Here is a 19,889-nt window from a genome sequence, read left to right on the forward strand (position 1 = left end):
TGCTTTTGATCTCCATCTCCAAAGCATCATCATGATCTCCATCGTCACCAGCTCGACACCTTTATCTCCATCGTAGCGTCGTGGTCGTCTCGCCAACTATTGCTTCTACAACTATCGCTAATGCACAGTGATAAAGTAAAGCAATTACATGGCGTTTGCATTTCATACAATAAAGAGACAACCATAAGGCTCCTGCCGGTTCTCAGATATCTTACAAAACCTGATCATCTCATACAATAACGTGATATGTCCATTTTGCATCATGTTTTGTTACTGTTATTCATAATGTTTTTATCCATAATAATGCTTTTTGGAGTAATTCTAATGCATTTTCTCTCATAATTTACAAGGTACACACCAAGGGGGGGGGGATTCTGGCAGCTGGAAATCTGGACCTGGAAAAGCTACGTCAGGCTACCTATTCTACACAACTCCAAATGAGCTAAAACTTCACGGGGATTTTTATGGAATACATAAGAATTATTGGAGCAAATAACTACCAGAGGCGGGCCACCAAGTGGGCACAACCCACCTAGGCGCGCCAGGGCCCCCTGGCGCGCCCTGGGGGTTGTGGCCTCCTCGGCCCACCTCCGGTGCCCATCTTTTCGTATATAAGTCATTTTGACCTAAAAAATAAGAGGAGGACTCTCGGGACGAAGCGCTGCCACCTTGAGGTGGAACTTGGACAGGAGCACTTTTTCCGTCCGGCGGAGCGATTCCGCCAGGGGAACTTCCCTCCCAGAGGGGGAAATCATCGTCATCATCATCACCAACAACTCTCTCATCTTCGGGAGGGCAACCTCCATCAGCATCTTCAACAGCACCATCTCCTCTCAAACCCTAGTTCATCTCTCGTGTTCAATCTTGTTACCAGAACTATAAATTGGTACTTCTGGGTGACTAGTAGTGTTGATTACATCTTGTAGTTGATTACTATATGGTTTATTTGGTGGAAGATTATATGTTCAGATCCAATATGCTATTTAATACCCCTCTGGTATTGAGCATGATTATTATTTGTGAGTAGTTACCTTTGTTCTTGAGGTCACGGGAGAAATCATGTTGCAAGTAATCATGTGAATTTGGTATGTGTTCGATATTTTGATAGTATGTATGTTGTGATTCCCTTAGTGGTGTCATGTGAACGTCGACTACATGACACTTCACCATATTTGGGCCTAAGGGAATGCATTGTGGATTAGCAATTAGATGATGGGTTGCGAGAGTGACAGAAGCTTAAACCCCAGTTTATGCACTATTCCGTAAGGGACCGATTGGATGCAAAAGTTTAATGCTATGGTTAGAATTTATTCTTAATACTTTTCTCGTAGTTGCGGATGCTTGCGAAAGGGTTAATCATAAGTAGGAGGTTTGTTCAAGTAAGAACAACACCTAAGCACCGGTCCACCCACATATCAAATTATCAAAATAGCGAACACGAATCGAACCAACATGATGAGAGTGACTAGATGAAATTCCCATGTATCCTCAAGAACGCTTTGCTTATTATAAGAGACTACTTTGGCCTGTCCTTTGCCTCCAAAGGATTGGGCTACCTTGCTGCACTTTTGTTACTATTATCGTTACTTGTAGATATTACCTTACTGGAAACTACTTGTCATTTCCTTCTGCTCCTCGTTGGGTTCGACACTCTTACTTATCGAAAAGAGCTACAATTGATCCCCTATACTTGTGGGCCATCAAGGCTATTTTCTAGCGTCGTTGCTGGGGAGTGAAGCGCCATTGGTAAGGAAACATTTATATAGTGTGCTGAAATTTATTGTCACTTGTTACTATGGAAAGCAATCCTTTGAGGGGTTTGTTCGAGCTATCTTCACCTCGTCCGGAACCACAATTAGCTACCCCTCAACCTACTGCACCTACTGAAAATATTGAATGTGAAATTCCTTCGGGTATGATAGAACAACTTCTAGCTAATCCTTATGCAGGAGATGGAACCGAGCATCCTGATATGCACTTGATATATGTGGAACAAATTTGTGGATTGTTTAAGCTTGCGGGTTTACCCGGGAATAAAGTTATGACGAAGGTTTTCCCTTTATCTTTGAAGGGAAAAGCATTGGCATGGTATAGGCTATGCAATGATATTGGATCATGGAATTGGAATCGTTTGAAATTGGAGTTCCACCAAAAAAAATTATCATATGCATCTAGTTCATCGTGATCGGAATTCTATATATAATTTTTGGCCTCGTGAAGGAGAAAGTATCACTCTAGCTTGGGGGAGGCTTAAGTAAATGTTATATTCATGCCCCAATCATGAGCTCTGAAGGGAAATTATTATTCAGAAATTTTATGCTCGGCTTTCTCGTAATGATCAAACCATGCTTGATACTTCTTGTGTTGGTTCCTTTATGAAGATGACTATTGAATTCCGGTGGGATCTTTTGGAAAGAATTAAACGCAACTCCGAAGATTGGGAACTTGACAAAGGTAAAGTGTCAGGTATTAAACTTGAGTATGATTGTGTTAAATCTTTTATGGATATTGATGCTTTTCAAAAGTTTAACACTAAATATGGACTTGACTCTGAGATAGTACCCTCCTTTTGTGAATCTTTTGCTACTCATGTTGAACTCCCTAAGGAGAAGTGGTTTAAATATCACCCACTTATTAAAGAAGAAATTAAAGAACCGGTACCAGTTAAGAAGAAACTATACTTTATAATGTTGATCCGGTTGTTCCTTCTGCTTATATTGAGAAACCACCTTTCCCTGTTAGGGTAAAGGAACGTGCTAAAGTTTCAATTGTGGTTAACAAAAGCTACATTAGAACACCTAAACCTGATGAACAAATTAAAGTTGAACCTAGTATTGCTATGGTTAAAGATCTCCTAGAAGAAGATATGGATGGGCATGTTATTTACTTCTGTGAAGAAGCTGCTAGAATTGCCAAACCTGATAAGAAAGATAAACATAGACCCGTTGTTGGCATGCCTATCATCTCAGTTAAAATAGGAGATCATTGTTATCATGGTTTATGTGACATGGGTGCTAGTGTGAGTGCTATTCCTTACACCTTATATCAAGAAATTATGGAAGACATAGCACCTGCAGAGTTAGAAGAAACAGATGTTACTATCACCTTTTCGGATTGTTAGAGATGTTGAAGTCTTGTGTGGGAAAATAAAATACCCTACTGATTTTCTTGTTCTTGGTTCCCCACAAGATGACTTTTGTCCCATTATCTTTGGTAGACCTTTCTTGAATACAGTTAATGCTAATATAGACTATAAGAAACAAACTATCGATGTTAGCTTTGGTGATGAGTCTCATGAGTTTAATTTTTCCAAGTTTAGTAGAAATCTTAGAATTGCCTAGTAAGGATGAATTAATTGGTCTTGCTTCTATTTTTGTACCACCTATTGATCCTTTAGAACAATATTTTCTAGACCATGAGAATGATTTACATATGCATGAAAGAAATGAAATAGACAAAATTTTGTTTGAACAACGTCCTCTGCTTAAACATAATTTGCCTATTGAAACTCTAGGAGGTCCTCCTACACCTAAAGGTGATGCTGTGTTTGAATTAAAACAATTGCCACACACTTTGAAATATGCTTATCTTGATGAAAAGAAGATATATCCTATTATTATTAGTGCTAACCTTTCAGAACATGAAGAAGAAAGATTATTGAAAGTTCTAAGGAAGCACCGAGCTGCTATTGGATATACTCTTGATGATTTAAAGGACATTAGTCCCACTCTATGTCTGCACAAAATTAATATGGAACCTGATGCTAAACCCATTGTTGATCACCAATGTCGGTTAAATCCAAAGATGAAAGAAGTGGTAAGAACAGAAATATTAAAATTTCTAGAAGCAGGTATAATCTATCCCATAGCTGATAGTAGATGGGTAAGTCATGTTCATTATGTTCCTATGAAAGGAGGTATAACTGTTGTTCCTAATGATAAGAATGAACTTAATCCACAAAGAATTGTCACAGGCTATAGAATGGTAATTGATTTTAGAAAATTAAACAAAGCAACTAGAAAATATCATTACCATTTGCCTTTTATTGATCAAATGCTTGAAAGATTATCTAAGCACACAGACTTTTGCTTCCTTGATGAATATTCTGGCTTTTCCCAAATACCTGTTTCTCAACCCTTTGGTACTTATGCTTATAGGCATATGCCTTTTGGTTTATATAATGCACCTGATACCTTTCAAAGATGTATGATTACTATATTCTCTGACTTATGTGAAAATATTGTTGAGGTTTTCATGGATGACTTTTCTGTTTATGGGAAGTCTTTTGATGATTGTTTAAGCAATATTGATCGAGTTTTGCAGAGATGTGAACAAAGAAATCTTGTCTTGAATTGGGAGAAGTGCCACTTTATGGTTAATGAAGGCATTGACTTGGGTCATAAAAATTATGAAAGAGGTATTGAAGTGGACCAAGCTAAGGTTGATGCAATTGATAAAATGCCATGTCCTAAATATATAAAAGCTATTCATAGTTTCTTAGGTCATGCTAGTTTCTATAGGAGATTTATCAAAGACCTTTCAAAAATTTCTAGGCCTCTTACTAATCTCTTGCAGAAGGATATTCCTTTTGTTTTTGATGATGATTGTTTAGAAGCCTTTGAAACACTTAAGAAAGCTTTAATTTCTGCACCTATTGTTCAACCACCTGATTGGAACTTGCCTTTTAAAAGTATGTGTGATGCTAGTGATTATGTTGTTGGTGTTGTTCTAGGACAAAGAGTTGTTAAGAAACTTAATGTTATTCATTATGCTAGTAAAACTCTAGACAGTGCTCAAAGAAATTATGCTACTACTGAAAAGGAATTCTTAGTAGTTGTGTTTGCTTGTGATAAATTTGGACCTTACATTGTTGATTCCAAAGTAATTGTTCACATAGACCATGCTGCTATTAAATATCTTATGGAAAAGAAAGATGCTAAACCTAGACTCATTCGATGGGTTCTCTTGCTACAAGAATTTGATTTACATATCATTGACAGAAAAGGAGGTGAGAACCCAGTTGCTGATAATTTATCTAGGCTTGAAAATGTGCTTGCTGATCCACTACCTATTGATGATAGTTTTCCTGATGAGCAGTTAGCTGCAATAAATGTTTCTCATGGTACTCCTTGGTATGCTGATTATAATAATTACACTATTGCTAAATATTTACCACCTAGCTTTACATACCAACAAAAGAAAAAATTCTTCTATGATTTAAGACATTACTTTTGGGATGACCCACATCTTTATAAAGAAGGAGTGGATGGTATTATGAGACGTTGTGTACCTGAGCATGAACAGGGACAAATCCTATGGAAATTTCACTCCGGGGCTTATGGAGGGCATCATGTTGGGGATAGAACTGCTCACAAGGTATTGCAATCTGGATTTTATTGGCCTACTCTCTTCAAGGATGCCCGTAAGTTCGTCTTATCTTGTGATGAGTGTCAAAGGATAGGTAATATCGGTAAGCGTCAAGAAATGCCTATGAATTATTCACTTGCTGTTGAACCATTTGATGTTTGGGGATTTGATTACATGGGACCTTTTCCTTCCTCTAATGGGTATACACATATTTTGGTTGCTGTTGATTATGTTACTAAATGAGTAGAAGTTATTCCAACTAGTAGTGTTGATCACAACACCTCTATTAAAATGCTTAAGGAAGTTATTTTCCCAAGGTTTGGAGTCCCTAGATATTTAATGACTAATGGTGGTTCACACTTTATTCATGGTGCTTTCTGTAAAATGCTTGCCAAGTACTCCCTCCGTTCCAAATTACTCGTCGCAGAAATGGATGTATCTATAAGTAAAATACATCTAGATACATCCGTACCTGTGACAAGTAATTCGGAACGGAGGGGGTATGATGTTAACCATAGAATTGCATCACCTTATCATCCTCAGTCTAGTGGTCAAGTTGAACTTAGCAATAGAGAAATAAAATTAATTTTGCAAAAGACTGTCAACAGGTCTAGGAAGAATTGGTCTAAGAAATTAGATGATGCACTTTGGGCTTATAGAACAGCATATAAAAATCATATGGGTATGTCTCCTTATAAAATGGGTTATGGAAAAGCTTGTCATTTGCCTCTTGAGTTAGAACATAAAGCATATTGGGCAATCAAAGAACTCAATTATGATTTCAAACTTGCTGGTGAAAAGAGGTTATTTGATATTAGCTCATTAGATGAATGGAGAACCCAAGCTTATGAAAATGCAAAATTATTCAAAGAAAATGTTAAAAGATGGCATGACAAAAGAATTCAAAAGCATGAGTTCAAGGTCAGAGAATATGTTCTTTTGTACAACTATCGTTTCAGATTCTTTGCAGGAAAGCTCCTCTCAAAATGGGAAGGCCCATATGTCATCAAGGAGGTTTACCGGTCTAGAGCCATGAAAATAAATAATTCCGAAGGTACTAACCCGAAGGTTCTCAATGGGCAACGAATAAAGCATTATCTCAGGTACGCCTATTAATATTGAAAGTAATATTATCCAAACTATGACACCGGAAGAACACATAAAAGAGTCCTTCCGGAACACTCCAGAATTGTGAAAATAAGGAGGTACGTGATACGGTAAGTAAACGGACTCCGAAAAATCCACAAAAATATTTTTTATCAGTTTTGGAATATTTTAGAATTTTGGGAATAAAGAAACTTCCAGGAAGTGTCCCCTGGTGGGCACAAGACACCAGGGCGCGCCCAGGTGGGTTGTGCCCACCTGGGACACCTTCCGTACTTCGTTTTTCTACCATATACTTGTCCTCCAAGATAAGAAAACTATATATGCTTCCCGAACCTGTTGAACACCGTGCGGAGAAATCCCATGTTCTCTTTTCTTGTTGTTTTCTATCAGATCTGTTGGGACAGGCATCATGTCTTCTTCTTCCTACAACAACGTGGAAGAGGATGCTTGGTTGATGAAGATCGAGCTGAAGAGAGAAGAGCCCGCGGGAGCTGTCGGAGGAGATGAGGGCAAGGAGGTTACTGTAGACCAGCCTCCGGCCTTCGAACAAGCACTGGCAGCTGACGAGGAGGAGGGAGATATCCTTAAACCTTACCTTACTCATCTTACTCCTGCTGAGATTGAAGCCTTTCGCATCATTGAAATAGTTTGCATACAAAATAAGTATCTCACTCGTGAGAATATTCTTCATCAAGAGCACATCACCCACCTCCGGAGTGTCATCCGTCGATTGGAGAATCTTTTGATCCTTAAAGATAGGATCACTTCATCACCATCACCTTCTTCACCACCAAAGGAGAATTTAGTATCGGCCCTTGGCTTCCTCCAAGCTTGGGGGATGTTCCCCGGTATCGTATCATCCCACTATCTTTTTTGCTTTTACTTATTTTAGTTCGATCCTTTTGCTTTAGATGAATAAAAGTTTAGTTCGATCCTTTATTCTTTGAGAGTTTGCTTAGTGATCTATCCTTGTAATCGTGTGCAAGTTATATAATAAAGTTTAGTATGAGTTTTGCTTTCTTTACTTTCATGTTGCAAATAAAAGAAAATAAATAAGAAAGGAAACAAACAAAAGAAAGGAAATAAATAAAGAAAAGATTATATACTAATCCTATGGTAGGTGATGGCACCACATAAGGAAAATTATAAGTAGAAAATTTTATTAGAGATTGACAAACATAGCATTAGTCAATGATGCAACTCATGAAAGAATTAATAAGGGAAGAGAAGTTCACATATAAATATACTATCCTAGAAATCTTTTGTGATTGTGAGCCCTCATCAAAATATTATACGCAAAAATTGTTCACGTTGGACAAGGAAGACAACTTAATGATTTATGTTTGTTCATATTCACATAGAAGTCATATTGTCATAGATCCGTTAACATGTGGTGCTTGCCCCCTATCTCTGCTAGCCAAAACTTCTGCACTAAGTAGAGATACTACTTGTGCATCCAGAAACCCTTAAACCCAAATCTATTTTCAAGTGTCCACCATACCTACCTAGGTATTGAGCAAGATCCCTCAAGTAAGTTGTCATCAGTGCAAAAAGGCAATAAAAATTGCTTCTAAAAGTGTGGGATCATTTAGTGTAAGAGAAAATTGAGCGTTGCATGATCTTGTGATGGTGAAGAATAAAAGCGACATACTACATAATAAAGGTCTATATCACAAGGGGCAATGTAACGTGACGTTCTTTTGCACTAAGGGATGGAGCATACAAACAAATAAGCACATGGCAACCTCTGCTTCCCTCTGCGAAGGGCCTATCTTTTACTTTTATGCAAGAGTCAAAGTGTTTCTCTCTATTCCTTTTATTTTTCTCCTTTGGCAAGCATCATGTGGTGAGGAAATATCTAGGCACATATGTCCAGTTGAATATGGGTGGCATGAGTTATTATTGTTGACATCACCCTTGAGGTGAGTATGTTGGGAGGCGAAACCATAAGCCCCTATCTTTCTATGTGTCCGGTTGAAACGTTTGCTCATGAGTACGAGGTGAGTGTTAGCAATCATAGAAGACTATATGATAGTTGAGTATGTGGACTTGCCTAAAAGCTCCGACACATGACTCTTCCTGAAAAGATGATGAATTGTAGTTGCAAAGTTGACTGAGAAGATAATTTGTTGGTTTCTAATAGAGTTTTTCTTTATACTTTGATTGTGTGATGAACTATTACTTATTCAGAAGAAGTATATGATGAAAGTTCTATGATAAAAGTCCTATGTTTAAATTTTGTTGTTGTTATAATAATCAACACGATGCTTCTATGTCTGTATTTTTTTTATCAACACCTCTCTCTCAAAGCATGTGGACATGTTTTTCGATTTCGGTTTTTCGCTTGAGGATAAGCGAGGTCTAAGCTTGGGGGAGTTGATACGTCCATTTTTCATCATGTTTTCTTACTGTTATTTATAATGTTTTTATCCATAATAATGCTTTTTGGAGTAATTCTAATGCATTTTCTCTCATAATTTACAAGGTACACACCAAGGGGGGAATTCTGGCACCTGGAAATTTGGACCTGGAAAAGCTACGTCAGGCTACCTATTCTGCACAACTCCAAATGAACTGAAACTTCACGGGGATTTTTTTATGGAATATATAATAATTATTGGAGCAAATAACTACCAGAGGGGGCCACCAGGTGGGCACAACCCACTTGGGCGCGCTAGGGCCCCATGGCGTGCCCTGGGGGTTGTGGCCTCCTCGGCCCACCTCTTGTGCCCATCTTTTGGTATATAAGTCATTTTGACCTAGAAAAAATAAGAGGAGGACTTTCAGGACGAAGCGCCGCGGCCTCGAGGTAGAACTTGGGCAGGAGCACTTTTGCCCTCCGGAGGAGCGATTTCGGCGGGGGAACTTCCCTCCCAGAGGGGGAAATCATCGTCATCATCATCACCAACAACTCTCCCTTCTTGGGGAGGACAATCTCCATCAACATCTTCAACAACACCATCTCCTCTCAAACCCTTCATCTCTTGTGTTCAATCTTGTTACCGAAACTATAGATTGGTACTTGTGGGTGACTAGTAATGTTGATTACATCTTGTAGTTGATTAATATATGGTTTATTTTGGTGGAAGATTATATGTTCAGATCCAATATGCTATTTAATACCCCTCTGATCTTGAGAATGAGTAGTATTTGTGAGTAGTTACCTTTGTTCTTGAGGTCACGGGAGAAATCATGTTGCAAGTAATCATGTGAATTTGATATGTGTTCGATATTTTGATAGTATGCATGTTGTGAGTCCCTTAGTGGTGTCATGTGAACGTCGACTACATGACACTTCACCATATTTGGGCTTAAGGGAATGCATTGTGGAGTAGCAATTAGATGATCGGTTGCGAGAGTGACAGAAGCTTAAACCCCCAGTTTATGCGCTATTCCGTAAGGGGCTGATACGTCTCCAACGTATCTATAATTTTTGATTGTTCCATGTGATATTATATTTTGTTTTGGACATTATTGGGCTTTATTATACACTTATATATTATTTTTGGGACTAACCTATTAACCGGAGGCCCAGCCCAGAATTGTTGTTTTTTGCCTATTTCAGAGTTTCGCAGAAAAAGAATATCAAACGGAGTCCAAACGGAACGAAACCTTCGGGAACGTGATTTTTGGAACGAACATGATCCAACGGACTTGGACCCTACGTCAAGCAATCAACCAGGAACGCACGAGGTAGGGGGGCGCCTACCCCCCAGGCGCGCCCTCCACCCTCGTGGGGCCCATGTTGCTCCACCAACGTACTCCTTCCTCCTATATATACCTACGTACCCCCAAACTACCAGATACGGAGCCAAAACCCTAATTCCACCGCCGTAACTTTCTGTATCCACGAGATCCCATCTTGGGGCCTTTTCCGGAGCTCCGCCGGAGGGGGTATCGATCACGGAGGGCTTCTACATCAACACCATAGCCTCTCCGATGAAGTGTGAGTAGTTTACTTCAGACCTACGGGTCCATAGTTATTCTAGATGGCTTCTTCTCTCTTTTTGGATCTCAATACAAAGTTCTCCCCCTCTCTTGTGGAGATCTATTCGATGTAATCTTATTTTGCGTTGTGTTTGTTGAGACCGATGAATTGTAGGTTTATGATCAAGTTTATCTATGAACAATATTTGAATCTTCTCTGAATTCTTTATGTGTGATTGGTTATCTTTGCAAGTCTCTTCGAATTATTAGTTTGGTTTGGCCTACTAGATTGATCTTTCTTGCAATGGGAGAAGTGCTTAGCTTTGGGTTCGATCTTGCAGTGTCATTTCCCAGTGACAGTAGGGGCAGCAAGGCACGTATTGTATTGTTGCCATCGAGGATAACAAGATGGGGTTTATATCATATTGCATGAGTTTATCCCTCTACATCATGTCATCTTGCTTAAAGCGTTAATCTGTTCTCTTGAACTTAATACTCTAGATGCATGCTGGATAGCGGTCGATGTGTGGAGTAATAGTAGTAGATGCAGGCAGGAGTCAGTCTACTTGTCTCGGACATGATGCCTATATACATGATCATACCTAGATATTCTCATAACTATGCTCAATTCTATCAATTGCTCAACAGTAATTTGTTCACCCACCGTAATACTTATGCTCTCGAAAGAAGCCTCTAGTGAAACCTATGGCCCCCGGGTCTATTTTCCATCATATTAATCTTCCAATACTTAGTTATTTCCTTTGCCATTTATTTTACTTGCATCTTTATCATAAAAATACCAAAATATTATCTTATCATATCTATCAGACCTCACTCTCTTAGGTGACCGTGAAGGGGTTGACAACCCCTTTATCGCGTTGGTTGCGAGGAGTTTATTTGTTTGTGTAGGTGCGAGGGACTTGTGCGTGGCCTCCTACTGGATTGATACCTTAGTTCTCAAAAACTGAGGGAAATACTTACGCTGCTCTGCTGCATCGCCCTTTCCTCTTCAAGGGAAAACCAACGCAGTGCTCAAGAGATAGCAAGAAGGATTTCTGGCGCCGTTGCCGGGGAGTCTACGCAAAAGTCAACATACCAAGTACCCATCACAAACCCTTATCTCCTGCATTACATTATTTGCCATTTGCCTCTCGTTTTCCTCTCCCCCCCCCACTTCACCCTTGCCGTTTTATTCGCCCTCTCTTTCTCCATCCTCCCTCTCTTTCTCTATTCGCCTCTTTTTGCCCGTTTCTTGTTTGCTTGTGTGTCAGATTGTTTGCTTGTCACGATGGCTCAAGACAATACCAAATTGTGTGACTTTACCAATACCAACAACAATTATTTTATTAGCAGTCCGATTGCTCCTCTTACCGATGCTGAATCTTGTGAAATTAATGCTGCTTTGCTGAATCTTGTCATGAAAGATCCGTTTTCCGGCCTTCCTAGTGAAGATGTCGCTACCCATCTAAACAACTTTGTTGATCTCTGTGATATGCAAAAGAATAAAGATGTGTACAATGATATTGTTAAATTGAAGCTATTTCCTTTTTCACTTAGAGATCGTTCTAAAGCTTGGTTTTCGTCTTTGCCTTAAAATAGTATTGATTCGTGGAATAAGTGCAAAGATGCTTTTATCTGTAAGTATTTTCCTCCCGCTAAGATCATCTCTCTTAGGAACGATATTATGAATTTTAAGCAACTTGATCATGAACATGTTGCACAAGCTTGGGAGAGGATGAAATTAATGATACGTAATTTCCCTACACATGGTTTGAATTTGCTGATGATTATACAAAAATTTTATGCCGGATTGAATTTTGCTTCTAGAAATCTTTTAGAATCATCCGCGGGAGGCACTTTTATGGGAATCTCTTTAGGAGAAGCTACTAAACTCCTAGATAATATTATGGTTAATTATTCTCAATGGCACACTGAAAGATCTACTAATAAGAAAGTGTGTGCGATAGAAGAAATTAATGTTTTGAGTGGTAAGATGGATGAACTTATGAAATTATTTGCTAATAAAAGTGTTTCTTCTGATCCTAATGATATGCCTTTGTCTACTTTGATTGAGAATAATAATGAATCTTTGTATGTGAATTTTGTTGGTAGGAATAATTTTGGTAACAACGCGTATAGAGGAAACTTTAATCCTAGGTTGTATCCTAGTAATTCCTCTAATAATTATGGTAATTCCTACAACAATTCTTATGGAAATTTTAATAAGATACTCTCTGATTTTGAATCTAATATTAAAGAATTTATTACCTCGCAAAAGAATTTCAATGCTTTGATTGAAGAAAAAATGCTTAAGATTGATGAGTTGGCTAGGAACGTTGATAGAATTTCTCTTGATGTTGATTCTTTGAAGCTTAGATCTATTCCTCCTAAGCATGATATCAATGAGTCTCTTAAAGCCATGAGAATTTCCATTGATGAGTGCAAAGAAAGAACCGCTAGGATGCGTGCTAAGAAAGATTGCTTTATAAAAGCGTGTTCTTCTAGTTTCCATGATAATAAAGATGAAGATCGAAAAGTTATTGATGTGTACCCTATTAAATATTTGTTTTGTAATATGAATCTTGATAATGATGGGACTGAATATGATCCACCTTTACCTAGAAGGCGTTCCAAAAATTTGGAGTCTTTAGATCTTGATGCTAAAATTGTTGAAAGTGGGATTGAAGAAGTCAAAACTTTAAATATTAATGAACCCACTATTTTGGATTTCAAGGAATTTAATTATGTTAATTTCTCTTTGATAGATTGTATTCCTTGTTGCAATCCATGCTAAATTCTCCTCGTGCTTATAGTCAAAATAAAGCCTTTACCAAACATATCGTTGATGCTTTGATGCAATCTTATGAAGAAAAACTTGAGTTGGAAGTTTCTATCCCTAGAAAACTTTATGATGAGTGGGAACCTACTATTAAAATTAAGATTAAATATCATGAATGCTATGCTTTGTGTGATTTGGGTGCTAGTGTTTCCACGATTCCAAAGACTTTGTGTGATTTGCTAGGTTTCCGTGATTTTGATGATTGCTCTATAAACTTGCACCTTGCGGATTCCACTATTAAGAAACCTATGGGAAGAATTAATGATGTTCTTATTGTTGCAAATAGGAATTATGTGCCCGTGGATTTTATTGTTCTTGACATAGGTTGCAATCCTTCATGTCCTATTATTCTTGGTAGACCTTTCCTTAGAACGATTGGTGCAATTATTGATATGAATGAAGGAAATATTAGATTCCAATTTCCGTTAAGGAAAGACATGGAACACTTCCCTAGAAAGAAAATTAAATTATCTTATGAATCTATTATGAGAGCCAGTTATGAATTGCCTTCCAAAGATGGCAATACCTAGATCTATCTTCGCTTTTATGCCTAGCTAGGGGCGTTAAACGATAGCGATTGTTGGGAGGCAACCCGATTTTATTTTTATTCCTCGCTTTTTGCTCCTGTTTAGTAATAAATAATTTATCTAGCCTCTGGTTTGGTTGTGTTTTTTTTGTTTAATTAGTGTTTGTGCCAAGTAGAACCGTTGGGAAGACTTGGGGAAAGTCTTTTTAATCTTGCTGTAAAAAACAGAAACTTTAGCGCTCACGAGAACTGCTGCCATTTTTATTTGTTAAGAGATATTTAGTTAATTCTTTTTGAAGATGATTATAGATAAATTCCTCACTTCCAGAAATTTATTTTATAATTTTTGGGGTTACATATCTTGCATTAGATACAGATTACTACAGATTGTTCTGTTTTTGACAGATTTTGTTTTGTGTGTGTTGTTTGCTTATTTTGATGAATCTATGGCTAGTAAAATAGTTTATAAACCATAGAGAAGTTGGAATACATTAGGTTTAACACCAATATAAATAAATAATGAGTTCATTACAGTACCTTGAAGTGGTGTTTTGTTTTCTTTCGCTAACGGAGCTCACGAGATTTTCTACTTTAAGTTTTGTGTTGTGAAGTTTTCAAGTTTTGGGTAAAGATTTGATGGATTATGGAACAAGGAGTGGCAAGAGCCTAAGCTTGGGGATTACCATGGCACCTGAAGATAATCTAAGGACACCTAAAAGCCAAATCTTGGGGATGCCTTCCGGGGCATCCCCTCTTTCGTCTACTTCTATTGGTAACTTTACTTGGAGCTATATTTTTATTTACCACATGATATGTGTTTTGCTTGGAGCATCTTGTATTATATGAGTCTTTATTTGTTAGTTTTCCAGAATCATCCTTGCTGCACACATCTTTTTTGAGAGAGACACTCATGATTTTGAAATTGTTAGAGTACTCTATGTGCTTCACTTATATCTTTTGAGTTATATAGTTTTTGCTCTAGTGCTTCACTTATATCTTTTAGAGCACGTTGGTAGATTTGTTTTATAGAAACCATTGTTCTCTCATGATTCACTTAGATTATTTTGAGAGTCCTACAAAACAGCATGGTAATTTGCTTTAATTATGTTAGGCATTCAAGATTAATAATAAAATTTTCTTATGAGTGTGTTGAATACTATGAGAAGTTTGAAACTTGATAATTGTTTTGAGATATGGAGATGGTGATATTAGAGTCATGCTAGTTGAGTAGTTATGAATTTGAGTAATACTTGTGTTAAAGTTTGTGATTCCCGTAGCATGCACGTATGGTGAACTGTTATGTGATGAAGTCGGAGCATGATTTATTTATTGATTGTCTTCCTTATGAGTGGCGGTCGGGGACAAACGATGGTCTTTTCCTACCAATCTATCCCCCTAGGAGCAAGCGTGTAATACTTTGCTTTGATAACTTGTAGATTTTTGCAATAAGTATATGAGTTCTTTATGACTAATGTTGAGTCCATGGATCATACGCACTCTCACCCTTCCACCATTGCTAGCCTCTCTAATATCGCGCACCTTTCGCCGGTATCATACACCCACCATATACCTTCCTCAAAACAGCCACCATACCTACCTATCATGGCATTTCCATAGCCATTCCGAGATATACTTCCATGCAACTTACCACCATTCCGTTTACTATGACACGCTCCATCATTGTCATATTGCTTTGCGTGATCATGTAGTTGACATTGTATTCGTGGCAAAGCCACTGTTCATAATTCTTTCATACTTGTCACTCTTGATTCATTGCATATCCCGGTACACTGCCGGAGGCATTCACACAGAGTCATATTTTGTTCTAAGTATTGAGTTGTAATTGTTGAGTTGTAAGTAAATAAAAAAGTGTGATGATCATCATTTTTAGAGCATTGTCCCAAGTGAGGAAAGGATGATGAACACTATGATTCCCCCACAAGTCGGGATGAGACTCCGGACTAAACAAAAAAAAGAGGCCATAAAAAAGAGAAAAGGCCCAAATAAAAAAATGAGAGAAAAAGAGAGAAGGGACAATGCTACTATCCTTTTACCACACTTGTGCTTCAAAGTAGCACCAAGATCTTCATAGAGAGTCTCATATGTTATCACTTTCATATACTAGTGGGAATTTTTCATTATAGAACTTGGCTTGTATATTCCAATGATGGGCTTCCTTAAAATGCCCTAGGTCTTCGTGAGCAAGCGAGTTGGATGCACACCCACTTAGTTCTTTTTGTTGAGCTTTCATATACTTATATCTCTAGTGCATCCGTTGCATGGCAATCCCTACTCACTCACATTGATATCTATTAATGGGCATCTCCATAGCCCGTTGATACGCCTAGTTGATGTGAGACTATCTTCCCTTTTTTCTTCTCCACAACCACCATTCTATTCCACCTATAGTATTATGTCCATGGCTCACGCTCATGTATTGCGTGAAGATTGAAAAAGTTTGAGAACACCAAAAGTATGACACAATTGCTTGGCCTGTCATCGGGGTTGTGCATGATTTAAATACTTTGTGTGGTGAAGATGGAGCATAGCGATACTATATGATTTTGTAGGGATAACTTTCTTTGGCCATGTTATTTTGAAGAAACATAATTGCTTAGTTAGTATGCTTGAAGTATTATTATTTCTATGTCAATATTGAACTTTTGTCTTGAATCTTTCGGATCTGAATATTCATACCACAATTAATAAGAATTACATTGAAATTATGCCAAGTAGCATTCCACATCAAAAATTCTGTTTTTATCATTTACCTACTCGAGGACGAGCAGGAATTAAGCTTGGGGATGCTTGATACGTCTCCAACGTATCTATAATTTTTTATTGTTCCATGCTATATTATATTCTGTTTTGGACATTATTGGGCTTTATTATACACTTTTATATTATGTTTGGGACTAACCTATTAACCGGAGGCCCAGCCCAGAATTGCTATTTTTTGCCTATTTCAGAGTTTCGCAGAAAAAGAATATCAAACGGAGTCCAAATGGAACGAAACCTTCGGGAATGTGATTTTCGGAACGAACATGATCTAGAGGACTTGAACCCTACGTCAAGCAATCAACCAGGAAGGCACGAGGTAGGGGGCGCGCCTACCCCCCAGGCGCACCCTCCACCCTCGTGGGGCCCATGTTGCTCTACCGACGTACTCCTTCCTCCTATATATACCTACGAACCCCCAAACTACCAGATACGGAGCCAAAACCCTAATTCCGCCGCCGTAACTTTGTGTATCCACGAGATCCCATCTTGGGGCCTTTTCCGGAGCTCTGCCGGAGGGGGTATCAATCACGGAGGGATTCTACATCAACACCATAGCCTCTCCGATGAAGTGTGAGTAGTTTACTTCAGACCTACGGGTCCATAGTTATTAGCTAGATGGCTTCTTCTCTATTTTTGGATCTCAATACAAAGTTCTCCCCCTCTCTTGTCGAGATCTATTCGATGTAATCTTCTTTTGCGGTGTGTTTGTTGAGACCGATAAATTGTGGGTTTATGATCAAGTTTATCTATGAACAATATTTGAATCTTCTCTGAATTCTTTTATGTATGATTGGTTATCTTTGCAAGTCTCTTCGAATTATTAGTTTGGTTTGGCCTACTAGATTGATCTTTCTTGCAATGGGAGAAGTGCTTAGCTTTGGGTTCAATCTTGCGGTGTCCTTTCCCAGTGGCAGTAGGGGCAGCAAGGCACGTATTGTATTGTTGCCATCGAGGATAACAAGATGGGGTTTATATCATATTGCATGAGTTTATCCCTCTACATCATGTCATCTTGCTTAAAGCGTTACTCTTTTCTCTTGAACTTAATACTCTAGATGCATGATGGATAGCGGTCGATGTGTGGAGTAATAGTAGTAGATGCAGGCAGGAGTCGGTCTACTTGTCTCGGACGTGGTGCCTATATACATGATCATACCTAGATATTCTCATAACTATGCTCAATTCTATGAATTGCTCAATATTAATTTTTTCACCCACCGTAATACTTATGCTCTCGAGAGAAGCCTCTAGTGAAACCTATGGCCCCCAGGTCTATTTTCCATCATATTAATCTTCCAATACTTAGTTATTTCCTTTGCCATTTATTTTACTTGCATCTTTATCATAAAAATACCAAAAATATTAGCTTATGATATCTATCAGATCTCACTCTCGTAGGTGATCGTGAAGGGATTGACATCCCCTTTATCGCATTAGTTGCGAGGAGTTTATTTGTTTGTGTAGGTGTGAGGGACTCGTGTGTGGCCTCCTACTGGATTGATACCTTGGTTCTTAAAAACTGAGGGACATACTTATGTTGCTCTGCTGCATCACCCTTTCCTCTTCAAGGGAAAACCAACGCAGTGCTCAAGAGGTAGCAGGGGGCGATTGGATCCAAAAGTTTAATGCTATCTTTAGAATTTATTCTTAATACTTTTCTCGTAGTTGCGGATGCTTGCGGGAGGGTTAATCATAAGTAGGAGGTTTGTTCAAGTAAGAACAACACCTAAGCACCGGTCCACCCACATATCAAATTATCAAAGTAGCGAACACGAATCGAACCAACATGATGAAAGTGACTAGATGAAATTCCCGTGTATCCTCAGGAACGCTTTGCTTATTATAAGAGACCGTTTTGGCCTGTCCTTTGCCTCCAAAGGATTGGGCTACTTTGCTACACTTTTTTTTACTATTATTGTTACTTGCTCGTTACAAATTACCTTGCTATCAAACTACTCCACTACTTACAATTTCAGCACTTGCAGACATTACCTTACTGGAAACTACTTGTCATTTCCTTCTGCTCCTCGTTGGGTTCGACACTCTTACTTATCGAAAAGAGCTATAATTGATCCCCTATACTTATGGGTCATCATAACATGTATCACATCATGTCTTGACCATATCACATCACAACATGCCCTGCAAAAACAAGTTAGACGTCCTCTACTTAGTTGTTGCAAGTTTTACGTGGCTGCTACGGGCTTCTTGCAAGAACCGTTCTTACCTATGTGTCAAAACCACAACGGTGATCTATCAAGTTTGCTATTTTAACCTTCAACACAGGCCGGCCGCAGTAAAATTCGATCCAACTAAAGTAGGAGAAACAGACACTCGCCAGCCACCTTTATGCAAAACTAGTTGCATGTCTGTCGGTGGAACCGGTCTCATGAACGTGGTCATGTAAGGTTAGTCCAGGCCGCTTCATCCAACAATACTGTCGAATCAAAATAAGACATTGGTGGTAAGCAGTATGACGATCATCGCCGACAAGTCTTTGTGTTCTACTCGTGCATATCATCTACGCATAGACCTGACTCGGATGCCACTGTGTGGAAACGTAGCATGCAATATCAAAAAAATCCTACACTCATGCAAGATCTATCTAGGAGATGCATAGCAACGAGAGGGGGAGAGTGTGTCCACGTACCCTTGTATAGCGAAAGCAGAAGCGTTTTGACAACACGGTTGATCTAGTCGAACTTCTTCTAGATCCGACCGATCAAGCACCGAACGTATGGCACCTTCGAGTTTTGCACACGTTCAGCTTGATGATGTCACTGGTACTCTTGATCCAATAAAGGATTCGAGGAAGAAGATGAGTTCCGTTAGCAGGACGACGTGGTGACGGTGATGGTGAAGTGATCCGCGCAGGGCTTCACCTAAGCACTACGAAGATATGACCAGAGGCGTAAACTATGGAGGGGGATGCCGCACACGGCTAACAATTGTTGGTGTGTGTTCTAGCGGTGCCCCCCATATATACATCATCCTGGGTGAGGAATAGTTATTTGTCATCCTGGGTGAGGAATAGTCATTCTTCACCCCCTTCTATTTTATCATGAATGCACCGTAATTTTACGTTCCGTAAGTTTTGTCTTATTTTCGACGTAAAAAGAGACCGTAAGAAAATATATAATCGTTGTAAAAAATATTTTATGTTATGTAAAATTACGAACGTAAAATCATAGTGTAAAATACACATAAATTGCAAATTTTCTTGTCTTATGACCTATATTTTTATTTTCTTATGCCAAATTTTACATAGTGAATCAATAAGAATATAACTATTTGAATTCCAAACGTAATTTAATTATGAAATGATCGTAATATTACCTCGGG

Source organism: Triticum dicoccoides, chromosome 4A, assembly GCF_002162155.2.
Source record: "Triticum dicoccoides isolate Atlit2015 ecotype Zavitan chromosome 4A, WEW_v2.0, whole genome shotgun sequence".
NCBI lineage: Eukaryota > Viridiplantae > Streptophyta > Magnoliopsida > Poales > Poaceae > Triticum > Triticum dicoccoides.